The sequence below is a fragment of the Aquarana catesbeiana genome, linkage group LG02, assembly GCF_042186555.1.
Source record: "Aquarana catesbeiana isolate 2022-GZ linkage group LG02, ASM4218655v1, whole genome shotgun sequence".
NCBI lineage: Eukaryota > Metazoa > Chordata > Amphibia > Anura > Ranidae > Aquarana > Aquarana catesbeiana.
Window position 1 is genome coordinate 714,604,809 of NC_133325.1, and position 13,377 is coordinate 714,618,185.

At 42.6% G+C, this 13,377-nt stretch overlaps 1 protein-coding gene across 4 annotated transcripts in view; it reads right to left on the reverse strand.

Moving 5' to 3' along the window:
- The window catches only part of EPHA3 (EPH receptor A3), a 573,384-nt gene that overhangs the window by 422,163 nt on the left and 137,844 nt on the right, over positions 1–13,377 (reverse strand). The gene's annotated exons all lie outside the window — the stretch shown is intronic.

The following is a 13,377-nucleotide window of genomic DNA, read 5'->3' on the forward strand; positions in this document are numbered from 1 at the left end:
AGGTGTGTCGGGTTTGCTAGCCTTGAGGTAGGATATATGTTGGCGTTTACGGATAAGGTTGTCCGCCGAATCAGTCAGGAATAAGTCTAGACGAGCATTATTTAAACGCGCATTGGTGGTGGCATTTGGGGTGGATTGAAAAGCTGCGTGGCTCGCGTTGAAGTTGGCCTCTAGCTGTTCAAACATGATTTTTCAGTCTCGTTTAAGGGCTGCTGTCTGTATGATCAATCTGCCACAAATGACAGCTTTGTGAGCCTCCCATAATGTCAGATTAGTCAAGAGATATTCTGTGAGAGCTACCTCAATCTCTAAACGATGAGAGGGATGGGCTAGCATGGTGTTGTTGATACACCAGGATGTGTCGTGTGACCTGGCTATCGGGGAGGCTATGGCGGTGTACACAGTACAGTGGTCAGTCCACGAGAAGGGAGTGATATTAGAGGAAACTATCTCCGGGATCATACTAGTTGGGATAAAGATGTGGTCTATGCATGAGAAGGAATTGTGCGGATGGGAGTAGTGAGTATAGCGCCTACTAGTAAGGTTAAATTCTCGCCAAGTGTCGACTAGACTGTAAGTGAAGCGCAGGTGTTGGAAAGTTATTTTGTTGGGGCTAGAGAGTGGGGTTGGTGGAGATTTATCGAGGAAAGAATAAATAGTCGAATTGGAATCCCCACAGAGTATGACCGTTCCAAACTTGTGTTTTTCTACCACTTGGAGAAGATGAGACAGAAAGGCCATCGGGCGTTTATTGGGAGCATAATATGACACAATCGTGATTGCAGTGTCCGAGACATAGCCTATGGTTATGAGGTATCTGCCCTCGGGATCATTTAATTGTGTGGTAAGGGTAAATGGCATGGAGCCATGGAAACCGATAAGGGTCCCCTGTTGCTTGGTTGAGGCTGAAGCAGTATGGAATTGCAGATAAGAGGCACAGAGGAATTTTGGGGAAGCCTTTTCAATAAAATGGGTTTCTTGTAAGCAGATAATATGAGCCTTAGTGGCTGCAAAAGAGCGCAGTGCCTTGATGCGTTCATTGGGGGGTGTTAAAGCCTTGAACATTCAAGGAAAGGATGTTTATGGGGTCCATAACATGTCCAGGACAGTCATTTTAGCAGGGGAGGCATAACCAAAGGCGAGAGCTGCAACTACCGTGTGGAGAGAGAGAAGAGAGCAGAAAGAGACAGGGTAAGAGAGAACATAGCAGAATCGAATAACCCTTTTAGGAGTAATTAACATCAGTAAGCAACAACATAACAGTAGGGTGTGGGAGCGTCTCAGGTTAGTGTCAAGCGATCCCCAAAGGGCTCCATAACCACTGTCAGAGTCCCACATAACAGCAACAGGAGTCTGAGGTCAGTGAGCAAGGTGACAACAACATGACAGTCTTGTCTGAGTCTGCTCAGAATGGGTAGCTATCTCACTGTAAACCTGTAAGTAAGAAACTGGTGAATAAGACAGTTTAGTGCAGAAACATGGGCCTTGGGATAAGTAGGAAAGTAGGGGCTACTGAGGTGGAATCAGTTGGTAGCCACATGGATAGAACAGTAACTATGCTCCTGACAGTAGTCCAGTCATCCCCAGGGACCCAGGGAGTTTCTGTATAAGCAATCAGGGAACAGAGTATTGGTATGAATGTCTCAGTGATCCTTATTGATCTGGGAAAACCCAAACATAGAATTGTGTGTTGATAGGTGTGGCAGTCCAATGGGGATAGGTGTAGGAAAAGTTCCAGAAGAAATCAATTGAGGGAAGCCCACGTCCGTGGATCGGGTTCTGCTAAACTGTCGTCAGAGAGTTAAAATAACCAGTATGAGTTGCAGGGGATTTTGTTAGAGTCAAATATGAGTCATGGGGCGAAGTCAGCCCATCGAATCTTCGTTGGATGGTGCCGGATTATCGAAGCGACCACGCTTGTAGAGATTTTGACGTGTGGAAGCCGCATGACTAGAGCTGGCCACTGCTTGTTTTTGAGGGGAACGAGAGGCCGAGCGCCTGCGAGATGAGTTCCTGTGTGGGACGTGGTCCACGAGGCCCAGGTCCATCATGGGTAACTGTAGCTCCTCCGATGAGCAACACACATATTTGGTTTCAAGGTGGGTGAACTGGATTGAGAATGGAATTCCCCAGTGGTATGCAATTTGGTTCCATTTTAGCACTTGCAGATGGGGTTTGAGTGCATGCCTCTTTGCCACTGTGAGTGGGGAAAGGTCTGCAAAGACCTCGTAGATGTGGCCCTGGAAGGTGAGGGAGTCCTTTCCCCTGGCTATGGCAAGTAGCTGTTCCTTAGTGCGGTAGTAATGGAATTGAGCTATAATGTCCATGGGCAGGCCATTAGGTTTGCATGGGGCCAGAGCTCTGTGTAGCCTATCCATCTCTAGCCTGTCAACGGGGATGGCAGGTTGCAGTTCCTGGTGAGGGCTATCATGGTAGCCTGGACATCGAGAACGGTCTCAGGAATCCCCCTAATCCGTAGATTAGAGCGGCGGTCTCTATTTTCTTGGTCCTCTAAATGGGACTGCAGCACTAAATTCTCCTCCTTGAGATTTTCAAATTCAGCGCTGTAAAGCTGTGTGCGGGTTTCTATTTCATCCACCCTCACTTCCAGCTCTGCAGTTCTCTGACCCAGCTCTCTAATCTCGTGTGTCAGTTTGTCAGTTATGTGGTCTGATGTCTGCTTTAGGGCTTTCTGTAGCATTTGTTTGAATTGTTTGAACATGCTAGACTGAATTACTGACTGAGAGCTGCCATTATCAGAATCAGACTCACCGGCAAAATCCTGCGTCTTCAGGCTGTGTGTCTGTGGCTTGGTAGAGCGTGGTGTGCTGGGCTGTGAGGAAGCTGACAGCGCCATCTTGGCAGACAGCCTAGACAGAGCATCCTTGATGTTACCAGCCTTATAGTTGGTTTTAGGGCCCCCCAAGACCATGGCTGCAAGGGCGGAGGACACTGTGAAGCTAGGGGTGATCGCGGGTATTGTTTGTGGAGAGGCTGCGGCTTGTAGTTCTCTGGTGTGGTTGTCCCTGAAGCGGAGCTCTAAGCCTGCATGTCCGCTTGGTCAGGCCCGGCGCATGCGTCTCGTCTCGTTTTTTTTTCAAAAAAAAATTTATAATTACCCAAATCCACTGCACAGAGCAGCCCAGATCCTCCTCTTCTCGGGTTCCTCTTCTGTGCTCCTGGTCCCTCCCTCCTGTGGAGTGCCCCCACAGCAAGCAGCTTGCTATGGGGGCACCCGAGCTGAATCACAGCTCCCTGTGTGCATTCAGACATGGAGCTGCGGCCCACCCCCTCTCTCTCCTGATTGGTTGACTGACTTTGATTGACAGCAGCGGGAACTAATGGCGCCGCTGCTGTGTCTCAGCCAATCAGGAAGGAGTGTCTCAGATGGCCGAGATACTCATGGACATCGCTGGACAGAGATAGGGCTCAGGTAAGTATTAGGGGGTTCTCCTGTGCAGTACGTGTTCCTGCACTTTTGGATCTGGGGTGTGCCTACTGTGATCATACACAGCGGGAGCTGATCTGCGAGTACTGCGGACTCTATGACCGCTGGCACTCGCCGATCATTCGTAGAGAGGCGGAACGGCGGTCTGCCTATGTAAACAAGACAGATCACCATTCTGTCAGTAGGGAAGGCATTGATCCTGTGTTCCTGCAAAGCAGGGATATGGATCAATGCCTTCCCCTAGTAAAAGCACCTCCCACAGTAACACCAGCTAAGCACACATTTAACCCTTTGATCACCCCTGATGTTAAACCCTTCCCAGCCAGTGACATTAGTACAGTAACAGTGCATATATTTAGCACGGATCACTGTATTAGTGTCACTGGTCCCCAAAAAAGTGTCAAAAGTGTCAGTGTCCGATTTGTCTGCCGCATTACTAGTAAAAAAATAAATAAACAAAAATTCCATAAATATATCCCATGGCTTGTAGACACTATAACTTTTGCACAAACCAATCAATGTACGCTTATTGGAATTTTTTTTACCAAAAATATGTAGCAGAATACATATTGGCCTAAATTGATAAAGAAATTAGATTTTTTACAATTTTTTATTGGATGTGTTTTATAAAAAAATGTTTTGTTTTTCAAAATTGTCGCTCTTTTTTTGTTTATAGCACAAAAATAAAAAACACAGAGGTGATCAAATACCACCAAAAGAAAGCTCTACTTGTGGGAAAAAAAGGACATACATTTTATTTGTGTACAGCGTCACACGCCCGTGCAATTGTCAGTTAAAGTAATGCAGTGCCGTATCGCAAAAAATTGCCTGGTCAACGTAAATCTTTCGGAGGTCAAGCGGTTAAGGAATGTCCTAGCACTAAGGACTTTGTCTACCTTAAAGCTGGACTGAACCCATTGATTTAACTATTTCCCAAAAACAGTTACATTCAAGGCATGCCGTGAATGAAATTGTCACAGTTGCTTATGCACTCAACCAAGCTGTCATAACAGATCGCATGTGCAGCACCATGGCCCTTGAAGATCAAATAAAGTCTAAAATGGTAGCCTCCTGCTGTAAAAGATTGGAGGGGTTTTAGTTCTGCTTTAAGTCTCAACCACTCAAAGTTTGTTTACCTGAAACTGAATTATGGTTATGTTCATATTGTTTATATCTTTAGAACGTAGACAACAGCCTCCATTTTGGCAGGTGAAGCCCATATCCCACCAATCCAGTGAATCAACACACCTTTACAACACTAAATCAAAGCACAGTATTTCCTTCTGTCTCTGTGTGATGTAATGTGGATAAATGTAATTCTCTGTGTTTATGTATAGCGCTGTAGTTAGGTTAAACTTTATGTTAGGTCACACACCAGGACTCTCCAGTGTAAATACATTCCGTCTTAGTGTGTGGGCCATATAATGGCTGTACAACCCGTATGTTAAACATGTAAACATTTGTATGTTAAATTAACAATGTATCCTTACATTGTATTCAGCTGTGTATGTCGCCGGTAAACAAAATAATAAAGTTGGCTCACCTTGTAACTTAAGAAAGACTTAAATATTTTCACATTCTTCAATGAAAGTACTTCATATGGATGTTATTCCTGTAGCCCTTTTTATTGCAAAATTAGGACCATCTTGAACAAAGGCTTTGGGGCCGTTCCCTAAATGTCATTTAAACACAGTGCTGACATGCTCAAATGTGCGTGATGACAATGCCTTTGAATGATGGAGTAACTGCTTCCCGAACACTTAAAAAGAGTCAATGGAATGTTTATACATCAATGGCAGGCCTGTAAATCAGATATTACTTAAAACAAGTCCAAAATCACTGGTAGGTGGGATGTCACAGACTGAGAGATCCCTGTAGACATTGAAAAAGAAGGCAAATTATCCAGCGTAGTTTTCTGATACAGAGTTTAATTGGAGCTGATTCAGGAAAGCAGAAATGCAAACTTCTCCATGTGAAAAAAGAAATTGATTGCACACTTTTGCATCTGATTTACAAAGGTTTGTGTGTGCACCAAAAAGGTACAAGGTTCCTCCGCCAATACAGTTTGCCAATACAATACATGTTTCAATGTAAACTGGTCTTTATACATCATCATGTGCTCCGCTGCAAAAAGTGGCGCTAACCAAAAAAAACGGGGGGGGGGGTTCTTGGAGGTTATTGCTGGCCTTTCACTGATGCAGCTAGACTAGTTGCCAGGAGCCATGGTAAGTGGATATCCAGCATGACCTATCAAGTTGATCACAATCAAATAGAAAGTATACTATTTTGAATGCCAGCGGACGATGCCAGCAAAAAAAATTAGGAAGGTAAGAATTTTTCAAACTTTTATTTTTGTGTGCAAAAAAGACTTGTATTGAAAAAAATATTTCAGGATGTTTCACTTAATGCCCTGTGCACACGATCGGACATTGATCGGACATTCCGACAACAAAATCCATGGATTTTTTCCGACGGATGTTGGCTCAAATTTGTTTTGCATACACACGATTTGTTGTCGGAAAAATTTATAGCCTGCTCTCAAACTTTGCGTGTCGGAAATTCCGATGGAAAAAGTCCGATGGAGCCCACACACTATTGGAATTTCCGACAACAAGCTCCAATCTCACATATTCCGTCGGAAAGTCCGACCGTGTGTACAGGGCATTACAGTGCATCCAGAAAGTATTCACAGCACCTCACTTTTTCCACATTTTGTTATGTTACAGCCTTATTCCAAAATTTATTAAATTCATTATTTTCTTCAAAATTCTACAACCAATACTCCTTAATGACAACGTTAAAGAAGTTTGTTTGAAATCTTTGCAAATCTATTTAAAAAAAAAACAAAAAAAATCCCATGTACACAGCCTTTGCTCAATACTTTGTTTAAGCACCTTTGGAACCAATTACAGCCTCAAGTCTTTTTGAGTATGATGCTACAAGCTTGGCACACCTATTTTTGTGCAGTTTCTCCCATTCTTCTTTGCAGGGCCTCTCAAGCTCCATCAGGTTGGATGGGGAGGGTCGGTGCACAGCCATTTTCAGATCTCTCCAGAGATGTTCAATCGGGTTCAAGTCTGGGCTCTGGCTACTCAAGGACATTCACAAAGTTGTCCCGTAGTCACTCCTTTGTTATCTTGACTGTGTGCTTAGGGTCATTGTCCTGTTGGAAGATGAACGTTCGCCAAAGTCTGAGGTCCAGAGCGCTCTGGAGCAGGTTTTCATCAAGGATGTCTCTGTACATTGCTGCATTCATCTTTCCCTCGATCCTGACTAGTCTTCCAGTTTCTGCAGAAGCATGCCACCACCATGCTTCACTGTAGGGATGGTATTGGCCAGGTGATGAGCGGTGCCCGGTTTCCTCCAGACATGACGCTTGCCATTCAGGCCAAAGAGTTCAATCTTTGTTTCAACAGACCAGAGAATTGTGTTTCTCATGGTCTGAGAGTCCTTTAAGTACCTTTTGGCAAACTCCAGGCGGGCTGTCATGTGCCTTTTACTAAGGAGTGGCTTCCATCTGGCCACTCTACCATACATGCCTGATTGGTGGAGTGCTGTAGAGATTCTGGAAGGCCCTCCTCTCTCCACAGAAAAGCGCTGGAGCTTGTGCATGTACGCATTGGAGTTGATTTACTAAAGGCAAATAGACTAGGCACTTTGCAAGTGCAGTTGTATTTAGTGAATGTGGTAAAGCTTCACTTTGTAATACATACCCAATCAGGTGCAAGAAAAAAAAACAGATGGATGATGGAAATCAGCAGAGCTTCACTGCATTCACTAAGCTCTGGGGATAATCAGTGCAACTGCACTTGCAAAGTGCATAGTCTAATTGTCTTTAGGAAACCAATCCCATTGAGCTTAACAAAAATTACATCCAATATCTGTAGAGCAAGACATTTTTAGTTTATCAGGTTTGATGTTAAAAAAAAGCTAAAAAAGCATGGAAAATATGACAAAATAAAAGTACAAACCTTCTATGATTTTGTTATCTAAATTCTTTTGGGTTATTTTTCATTTCTATGAATTTATTGTAACTGAGATGATTTACTAAAGGCAAATAGACTGTGCACTTTGTAAGTGCAGTTTCTCTAGAGATTAGTAATTAAGCAGAAGCTCTGCTGACTTTCAACATCCAATCATGTGCAAGCAATAAAGCTGTTCTTTTTAAATTTTACGTGATTGTGATTGGGTATTCTTTGCAAAGAGAAGCTTTACCTCATTTACTAAGCTGTGGAGCAACTGCCTTTAGTAAATCAACCCCTGAGTTTCTTCTTTTACAGTTTGCAACAATTCATTTTATCTTAGTAATCTTTGTCACACTATTGGCATTTTCATATCCTTCCACTTAGTGTTGAACACACACACCCTATCCACAGCAGGACTGTTGTCCATCCTAGTACCTGTACCCCCCATTTCAGTACTATCATAGCCCTAGTAAAGGTTTCTGAAGTGCAATTGACATTCAAACCAACTAGCAGGGGAGCTTTACACCTTTAAGACCTGTAACTTTAGACAGACCAATATCCTGAAAAAAATAGAAGTACAGAATTATCTCTCTGGGATCATGTCTCTCTCTGTTTTATATCTATTTTAATAACGATTTATAAAAAAAGAATCTCTCTTGGCTTATTGAAGATCTGTATCACAGAACTGAATATCATAATGAAAACTTAATGTATTTATAACATTTCATAACAGTAATACCACTCATCCTATGAAGCTTTTATTTAAAATATAAACATGATGTATGAGTAGAAGACAAAGGTAATTGTCCTCATACACCTTTAAGCAGAACTATAGGCAACCAGCTAAATGCATATTTAAAAGGACTTATGTTTAAACTTTACTACTACTACTAAGGTTTTGTTAGTATACTCAGCCAATTTTGAGATTCACTTACTTTAGCAGGCAGCATATATATATATAGGTGTGTGACCTCACTTTTGAACACTGAAATTAATGAAATATAGCTTGAACAAGGACCTGCCCTAAACTGTGGTTAACCGATTCCCGACCGACTCGCGCAGATATACTGCGGCGGAAGGGCACGTACAGGCAGATTAACGTACCTGTACGTTGCCCTTTAAGAGGCGGCTTGCGGGCGCGCGCATGCACGCCGGGAGCTCCTTCAGTGTGATTGCAGATCCCGCTGACTCAATGTCTGCGGGGATACCTGCAATCGTCTCGCGGAGAGGAGGAACGGGGAAATGCTGATGTAAACAACCATCTCCCCGTTCTGCCTAATGACACTCTCACTGATCACATCTCCCTGTAATCGGGTGCGATGATCAGTGTCGTGTCACACACAGCTCCTACAGTTAGAATCACTCCCTAGGACACACTTAACCCCTACAGCGCCACCTAGTGGTTAACCCCTTCACTGCCAGTCACATTTACACAGTAATCAACGCATTTTGAATTGCACTGATCGTTGTATAAATGTGAATGGTCCCAAAATTGCGCCAAAAGTGTCCAATGTGTTCGCCATAATGTCGCAGTCACAATAAAAATCGCTGATCGCCACCATTACTAATAAAAAAAAATATTAATAAAAATGCCATAAAACTATCCCCTATTTTGTAGACGCTATAACTTTTGTGCAAACCAATCAATATACGCTTATTGCGATTTATCAGTCTAAACTGAGGAAAAAAAAGCTTTTTTATATATTTTTTGGGGATATTTATTATAAAAAGTAAAAAATAATGTGTTTTTTCCAAAATTGTCACTATTTTTTTTGTTTATAGCGCAAAAAAAAAAAAAACAGAGGTGTTCAAATACCACGAAAAGAAAGATCTATTTGTAGGGAAAAAAGGATGTCAATTTTGTTTGGGACTCACGTGGCACGACCACGCAATTGTCAGTTAAAGCGACGCAGTGCCGAATCGCAAAAAGTGCTCTGGTCTTTGGCCAGCCAAATGGTCCAGGGCTTAAGTGGTTAAGAAGGTGAAGGCAGTGAAAGAACAGTAGCAAACTGGAAAGGTCAACACTGTGCTTTCTTCTTTTTTTATTAAAGTGGCTCTAAAAGCTGAAGGTTTTTTACGTTCATGCATTCTATTGCAAGCTGCTTGCTCTGGGGGGCACTTGGTAGGAGGGAGAGTCCAGGATCCCCGGAGAAGGACCCGAGAAGAGGAGGATTAAGGCTGCTCTGTGCAAAACCAATACACAGAGCAGGTAAGTATATCATGTTTGTTATTTTTAAAAAATTGCCTTTAATATAACTTTAACTGCATAACTGATGATACACAGAGATGAAACAAATCTCTCTACATAAGTTTTACTTTCTTACTGTTTCACCAGTGGGAGGGGAGTCTGGGCATGCACTGTGTTTGAGCTGATTGGAGGAAAGGCACACACACCCCCTTCTGCATAGGCAGAATAACAAAAAACCTTACAGAGCTGTGCTTTGAATAGACCAGCTCTCTGCTTATCTGTCTCTAAATTCTCTCCCCGACACGAATGTCCAGCTGCTTTTATCTCATGTGTTGGAGATCTTGTCAGAAGTTATCATACTGATAACAGAGGAACGGAGCAGCAGAAAGACACTAGACTTAGGGCTTTGTAGAGAGATAAGTATACACTACAGATATATGGGCCCAGGTCACTTTAACCCCTAAGGACCGCCCCACGTACATATACTGTGGCAGGGCGGCCCTTAGGCGCAAAATCACATACTTGTACGTGATTTTTTCTTCCTTGTCTTAGGCAAACGTGCACGCCACCAGAGACCTGTTCCCGCTATGATTGGACACAGCGGAAGCCAATCAGCGGGTCCACGGGGACCCGATGTCCACAGGGAACCCAGCGATCATTCTGAGAGAGGCAAAACTGCTAAAGGGGAACATGGAGATCTTGTGTTTCTGCTAAGCAGAAACACGGATCTCTGTTTTCCTTTAGTCAAAGCACATCCCCCACAGTTAGAAATCACCCCCTAGGGACACATTTAAATCTTTGATTGCCCTTGATGTTAACCCCTTCCCTGTCAGTGTCATTAGTACAGTGACACAGATTTGTCCTCCGCAATGTCGCAGTCCCAATAAAAATCGCTGCCATTACTAGTAAAAAATATTTTAAAAAAAAGTCCCTAAATCTATCCCATAGTTTGTAGACACTATCACGTTTGCGCAAACCAATCAATATATGCTAGGGATTTTTTTTTACCAAAAACACGTAGCAGAATACATATTGGCTTAAACTGATGAAGAAATTTGATTTTTTTTTACAATTTTTTTATTGGATGTTTTATAAGAGAAAGTAAAAAAATATATATATATATATTTTTTTTTAATTGTTGGGGTTTTTTTTGTTTATAACGCAAAAAATAAAACCCAGCAGAGGTGTTCAAATACCACCAAACGAAAGCTCTATTTGTGGGGAAAAAAAATACATACATTTTATTTGGGTACAGCTTTGCACGACTGGGCAATTGTCAGTTAAAGTAACGCAGTGCCGTATCGCAAAAAATGGCCTGGTCAGGAAAGGGGTAAAACCTTCTGGAGCTGAAGTGGTTAAAGGTATCCTGTACTGTAGGTTATCATTGCTGACCTCTCTTATTAAAAAAAGCTAGTTGCCCATTTATCATGGTGATCCACTGGTTTCAAAATGTTTGAGTCACTGAGGTGAAATAAGTAGCAATTCTGATATCATTTTCTAAGTGTATGTTCCAGAATCAGTGTTGAAGCCAGAGGTCCAACATGACAGCCAGGAAATTAGCATTTCAGAAGAAAGTGATGACAGCCAACACATTTATTTTAGTACAGGTTTCCTAATTCTACTTTAGTAGTATTTGCCACAAAGTCATTTCTCTTCAATTAAATTAACTTCATTTACCAATATCAGCATAATAATATAAATAAGGAATTAAGAAACATGCAGGATCGGCCAAAATTTATAAAAAAAAACTGCAGTATGATATTTACTTACTAAATAAATATTAGAGAAACGTTTGCGGAAAAAAAGCTAAATTTTTTCGCCTTGATGAAATTGTATTTGTTTTCCTTTCCTTCATCTTTCAAGGTGCTGTTAGCTTACCAAATATCATAATTTGTTATGAAGCTTCCAGCTCCAAAAGACTTGAAGTTCACTTTAAATAAATAGACCTCGAGGAGCAGTGCAATTATTAGCAATTTAAGTTGAGTTACTAATGCAAAGGTTAGCTTTGAGTGATAAAGTGAGAGAGCTAATTATGATGTCAGGGAATTATTCCTGAATCTTGAGGAGTTAATTAAGCATGGCGAGGCAGCGTGTGCATTTGAAAGCGATCACTTTACTCTCCACATAGCCTGCCTAAAGAAAGTTGACTGCGATAAAAAAAAAAAAAGGACTGTGTTTAGGGAGTTTTTAGATGGTTTCCTAGGGGTCCCTAAGATGAGAGCAATTACAGAACCTATAAAGAAAGTTCACTATGCTTTGATCAACTTAGTGAACTTTAAATTTGACTTGTCGATTTGGGTTTTTTATATTTATTTATGTTACCCAAACATTGAGCTATTTATCTTCATTTTTCCCTTTGAGCAGTGAAGTCTCTAAATCTCAGAACACAGTACATATGTATTCTCATAACTAGAGATGCACAAGCCTCTAAATATCTAAATCTTATAGAGTAAATATGACCACTGTGACCAAATCTGTGACGAATTTGTCCACACAGTGTAGAATTGTAACATACACTATATTACCAAAATTATTGGGACACCTGCCTTTAGACGCACATGAACTTTAAAGGAGTTGTAAAGGCAGAAGATTTTTTTATTGTAATGCATTCTATGCAGTAAATCGGTGTTCCGCCCCAAAAAATTAAAAATTAAAACCCAGCAGCTACACATACTGCAGCTGCTGGCTTTTAACAATAGGACACTTACCTGTCCTGGAGTCCAGTGATGTCAGCACCATGGCGCTGCCGCTGCCATTGTGGGTGAGGGTACCCGGCAGTGTAGCCTTACAGCTTCACGCCGGTAACCCTACTATGCATGTGTGAGTCCCCGCTCCTCTCTCCTACTGGCCCAGCGACAGGGAAAGGAGGAGGGAGGCCCATGGTGATGTCACGGGCCACGGCCCGGACTCCCGGAAGTGGGAACAGGATACCTGTCAAAGACAGGTATCCTGTCCCCCCCTCCCCCCCTCCTCCGCTGCACCCCCTAATACTTGCCTGAGACCCATCTCTGTCCAGCGATGTCCACAAGTCCTTCGGCCATCCCTTAGTTTCCCTCCTGATTGGATGAGACACAGTAGCGGCGCTATTGACTCCTGCAGCTGTCAATCCTAAGTCAGTTAGCTAATCAGAAGAGAGGGAGGATGGGGCCGAACGGCAGCTCTGTGTCTGAAAAGATACACGGAGCTGAAGCTCAGATCAGGTGCCCCCATAGCAAGCTGCTTGCTGTGGGGGCACTAAATAGGAGGGAGGAGCCAGGAGCAGTGAAGAGGGACCCGAGAAGAAGAGGATCCAGGTTGCTCTGTCCAAAACCACTACACAGAGGAGGTAAGTATAACATGTTTGTTATTAAAAAAAAACAAACAAAAAAAAAACAAGACTTTACAATCACTTTAATGGCATCCCAGTCTTAGTCCATAGGGTTCAATATTGATTTGCAGCTATAACAGCTTCAACTCTTCTGGGAAGGCTGTCCACAAGGTTTAGGAGTGTGTCTATGGGAATGTTTGACTATTTTTCCAGAAGCGCATTTGTGAGGTCAGGCACTGATATTGAAAGAGGAAGGTCTGGCTCACAGTCTCCGCTCTAATTCCTCCCAAAGGTGTTCTGTTGGGTTGAGTTTAGGACTTTGTGCAGGCCAGTCAAGTTCCTCCACCCCAAACTTGCTCATCCATGTCTTTATGGACCTTGCTTTGTGCACTGGTTTGAATAATTTGGTGGAGGGGGGATTATGGTGTGGGGTTGTTTTTCAGGGGTTGGGCTTGGCCCCTTAGTTCCA